This window comes from Penaeus vannamei, chromosome 10 (genome assembly GCF_042767895.1).
Source record: "Penaeus vannamei isolate JL-2024 chromosome 10, ASM4276789v1, whole genome shotgun sequence".
Taxonomy (NCBI): domain Eukaryota; kingdom Metazoa; phylum Arthropoda; class Malacostraca; order Decapoda; family Penaeidae; genus Penaeus; species Penaeus vannamei.
The window spans coordinates 7,339,099-7,344,098 of NC_091558.1; the positions used below are offsets into that span (position 1 = coordinate 7,339,099).

The 5,000-nt window shown below is 41.2% G+C and overlaps 1 protein-coding gene across 3 annotated transcripts in view; it reads right to left on the reverse strand.

Moving 5' to 3' along the window:
• Positions 1 to 5,000, reverse strand: part of LOC138863081 (polyadenylate-binding protein 1-B-like) — a 567,744-nt gene that overhangs the window by 64,519 nt on the left and 498,225 nt on the right. The window contains exon 2 of one of the 3 annotated variants that reach the window (XR_011398805.1): positions 4,617 to 4,910. The exons of the other annotated variants lie outside the window; for them this stretch is intronic. The gene's annotated coding sequence lies outside the window, so the exon portion shown is untranslated. The remainder of the gene's footprint in view (positions 1 to 4,616; positions 4,911 to 5,000) is intronic. 3 annotated transcript variants of the gene reach the window in all.

Below are 5,000 nucleotides of genomic sequence, written 5' to 3' on the forward strand. Positions count from 1 at the left end.
ACACACACACACACACACACACACACACACACACACACACAAACATCTTTCCGCGCAAACCCGCCACACACGAGTGTACAATCACACACGATCCAACGTTAGCGATTGCGTAGATGAAAGAATCTTTCATGATAGGATAATTGGCCCATTACTAAAAAAAAAAGATCAACTAAAACATTTGAAAATCAATATGGTAATAACAAAAAGATACCAGAATAATGTTAAAAATCAATAACAGTAGAAGCAACAACAGCAGTTACAACGACTACCAGAATGACCATCACAATCGTAATCATAATCATCATCATTATAATAATCACAGTAACAACAATCCAAGTAAATAGAAAATGAATAAAAAATCAATCACCAGCGCTAATTTCTTAAAAGCTAAAAAAGGGGGCAAAAGAAAAACGAAAAACACCGTTGGATTGATGAGGCAGAGTGATAAATCCTTCAGCTGTCAAGATTTCCGGCAAAGTTTACAAGATATCATATAGGCCGCGTCATTAGTCTTGTGTGTGCGTTGCTGGCGTCGACGTGTGTGTGTGTGTGTGTGAGTGTGTGTGAGTGTGTGAGTGTGTGTGTGTGTGTGAGTGTGTGTGTGAGTGAGTGAGTGTGTGTGTGTGTGTGTGTGTGTGTGATTGTGAGAGTGTGTGTGTGTGTGTGTGTGTGTGTGTGTGTGTGTGTGTGTGTGTGTGTGTGTGTGTGTGTGTGTGTGTGTGTGTGTGTTAGCGTGTGTGTGTGTGCATCCGTGTGCGTGCGCATGTGTATGTGTGCAAATATGTTCTATTTAACAAAGTATACAACAAAATACAACATTGAATAAAACATTCTAAAACAATTTCCAACATTTTCTCATCTGCAAAGCCCTACAAAAAATCAATCTCCTTTGTCAAAAGCACCTAGGAGAAATCAGGGAACACGAAGATAGGCAAGGCATGCCAATTTACCAGTACATGACAGTTGAGAAAGCTAAGGTCATACCGTCAGAAGTGGGCAATTAAGAGGACGATAAGTAAATGTTGTTACGGAAATAATGATTATATTTGAACCAAATTTCCTTTACAAAAAAATATATATATAAAGAAAAAAAAAGTTTTTGCGACGATAAAACTAGCCGGAAATTTCGCTCGGCCCGCTTTCAATCCCGTCTTCCATCCTTTTCCCACTATAAAGGAAAGTGGAAAATCTTTACTCCCTTTTGTCTCCCCTTCTTAGGGTGTAAGGAGGTGGGAGCTGAAGAGTGAGAAGGAGTGAGTGTGCTTTCTGTGAAGGGGCTACGAGGAGGGGGAAAGGGTGTTGGAGAGACTTTGTAAAGGAGGGGGGAAAGGTGTTGGGGGAGACTGCAAAGGAGAGGGAGAGGGTGATGGGGGTGACTTTGTAAAGGATGGGGAAAAGGGTGTCGAGGAGACTTTGTAAAGGAGGGGGAAGGATGTTGGGGGAGACTGCAAAGGAGGGGGAGAGGTTGTTAGGATTTTGCAAAGGAGGGGAAAAGGGTGTTGGGGAAGACTGCAAAGGAGGGGGAGAGGGTGTTGGGGGTGAATTTGCAAAGGAGGGGAAAAAGGTTTTGAGGAGGGGGGGAACTTTGTAAGGGAAAGCTCTTGCGTGTGCGTAGTGAATGTGGTGGACGAAGGTATGTGATTCTTGAGAACGCTATGTTGTCTACAAATGCCACGGCAAGACTAATTATATAATATTTTTTCGCGTATATTTAGAATCAGTTGAGTGTGTGGTACGCGAGTGTACAGAGAAAAAAAAAGTTAGTAATTATACCTGAAGGAGTGTACTGTAGTGACGGCTGGACTCAGAGACCGTGGGATGACGTGATAATCTCGGGAGATAAAATGAGAGGAAATACGAGCGCCAATGGCAATAAAATGTCGATAAAAAGGTAAGTCAAAAGAATTTAATAGTACATTTCGCTTATCCGCGTCGACGATATTCGAGGGAAAAAACGCACGCACTATTACCCAGCATTATCAATTAAACTTGCACCTCCCCCTTCCCCCTATCCCATCACTGTCCGTCCCTTCCTCTTTCCCTCCCTCTTCCCGGTCCCCTCCTTTTCCCTCTTACCCTCTCCTTCCCCTTCCCTCTTACCCTCCCCTTCGCTCTTCCCTCTCCTTCGCCCCTCCCTTCCATCCCCCTTTCCCCCCTCCCTGTATACCATTTACCCTTCTCTCCCTTGCAACCTACCTTCTTCCCTTCTCCCCCTCCCTCTCAATCCCTCCCTTCCCTCCCTTCCACCCTTCCTCTTTCCTTTTCACACTAGGATTACGGCGGAGGTCTAGCAGCTGCATAATACACCGGACGATAAATCATAAACGAACCAGGATATTCGTCGCTCCCTTAGCCATTTAGCCAAGGAAGTAAAAAAAAAAAAAAAAAAAAAAAAAAAAAAAAAAAAAAAAAAATGCTTTTCATTTTCACTGTTGCACCGTATTTTCGATATATGACACATTTGCGACGCTTCTTTGTTTGTTGTGTTTTTCCTCTTGTTTATATTATTTTCCTTTGTGTTCCTCGTCTCCATGTTTCATCTCCTACTCCACTTCCGCTTATTCGTTCTTGCCTTTCACTTCATCTTCTTTCTCTCTTCATCCTCATCTGTCTGTCTGTCTGTCTGTCTGTCTGTCTGTCTGTCTGTCTGTCTGTCTGTCTGTCTGTCTGTCTGTCTCTTCCTATTCCTCAATACCTTGATCTTCCTATTCTTCTTCCTCTTCTTCCTCCTCCCACCCGCATCGTCAATATTAATCAGTTTCTCGATCGGCGCAATTTAGTCGTAACGACTTTGATTAACAACGGATGATCTTTATGACTCTCGGAGCCGCCTATTCTTCACGGCAATTTCCACAGGTAGTTTTCGGGAGGGGGGGGGGGCGCTCTTAGGCTCTTATTAGGCCTATTCTAGATTTAAAACGGCTCATTCAATTAGATTTTCATGCAATTTCATGTCTGTAAAATTGCAGATGTGCGTGTCCGTCCGTCCGCCCGTTTATATTAGTGTGTGTGTGTATGTGTGTGTGTGTGTGTGTGTGTGTGTGTGTGTGTGTGTGTGTGTGTGTGTGTGTGTGTGTGTGTGTGTGTGTGTGTGTGTGCGCGCGCGCAACAAGAACAACGAAGGGAGGAACAAGAAAACACATGAATAAGCCGAAGGCCTTTTCGCTAATGCTTCGTCAGGGCATACAAGACAAGAGGTACATGAATTCCACACGTGTGTGTGCGTTTGTTTTTGTATGTGTGTGTGTGTGTGTGTGTGTGTGTGTGTGTGTGTGTGTGTGTGTGTGTGTGTGTGTGTGTGTGTGTGTGTGTGTGTGTGTGTGTGTGTTTGTATATGTGTGTTTGTATGTGTGTGTGTGTGTGTGTTTGTATGTGTGTGTGTGTGTTTGTATGTGTGTGTGTGTGTGTTTGTATGTGTATGTGTGTTTGTGTATGTGTGTTTGTGTGTGTGTGTGTGTGTGTGTGTGTGTGTGTGTGTGTGTGTGTATGTGTGTGTGTGTGTGTGTATGTGTGTGTGTGTGTGTGTGTGTGTGTGTGTGTGTGTGTGTGTGTGTGTGTGTGTGTGTGTGTGTGTGTGTGTGTGTGCGTGTGTGTGTGTGTGCAGGTTAGTATGAAAATTACAAAATCATGGCACATAAAATCATGTATAGAACGGGCTGAACGAGGATAAAAAAGGGAAAACCATAAAAACTCTAAATTACGAACAATCATAATGTTTTTATCTCCGAATTACCAACATTATCAAATCCAATTAACACATAATTTTCTGGTTTGGAGATGTACGCGTACACACAAAAATATGCAGCGACGAGAAAGGGCGCGCGTCTCGCCACATATTCATTTCTCATCCCTGTATCTTCACATGGAGGAACATCGATTACCTTCTGACGAATGCTAAGGTGTTTAACGTTAGATGTCAAAATACCAATTCATTAACTCAAACACATGGTAGATGAGTAATGAATGATAAACTGAAGACGGACCGATAAGTAAAGAGCATTTAATTTACTCTTTCCTTTGAGAGTCACCACCATACTGAGGAAATTATAGTTTTAGATCTTTGCAACAAATAATGCAAAAATATAAGGGTGTTGCATTTACTTCTTTATTAACGTGTGTGTATATCAATCAAATGTTTATATAAAAATATTTTTGTAACATGAGTTAGTCACGACAGAGAAAGTGTGTAATAAAATTGACATTTATAACGGCGAGAGTTTACGTTACGATCATCATAACATCATGACAATAATAATAACAGCATAGAGGAAGAGGACGGCGATGGAGATAATTATTATAACGACGACGATGATCACCGTTATCATTGATGTTATGAGTCATATTATCTTTTATATCATGACAATAACAAATGTATAGGTAACTAATCATAAAAAAATATATCATTGTCAAGGATTATAGCAATAATATTGATGATGATAGAAAAAATATGTGATAACAATATCCAATTCAAAATGACAAAAACTACGCCAGTAACATTACCTATGCCATGGAAACACACTAACCACATCATAAACTACAAGTGTTCCTGTAAACTTTCTAACCTGTATATCAACAATGGCACGCGGTGTAAAGGGTCATGGTATTCACGTACTCACCCACAGGAGCGTGTTGGGCAGGAGAGCTGGATACAGAAGCTCTCCCTCTACTAAATCATCTGGGGTCACAACAGGGCATGCTACTAACTCCGGCATTGTGGCTTCAGATTCCACCTTGCTGCTGTTATGGTTTTCTAGGTGGAAAATCTGTATATTCTTGTAATTAGTTTTTTTTTTTGTATTTTCTTTGTACTTTTATCAGCTTTATTATTACTATAACAGTCCACTTCTTAATTTTCTTTCACACATTAAAATTTTGCGACTGGATCACACGACACTAGAAACACTTCACCACTGAACCGGGAGAAACTATTAATTTATTTTCAACATATACAAAATTACTGTAATTCACAGGCCATACCTTAAGACACAACACTATGCGAT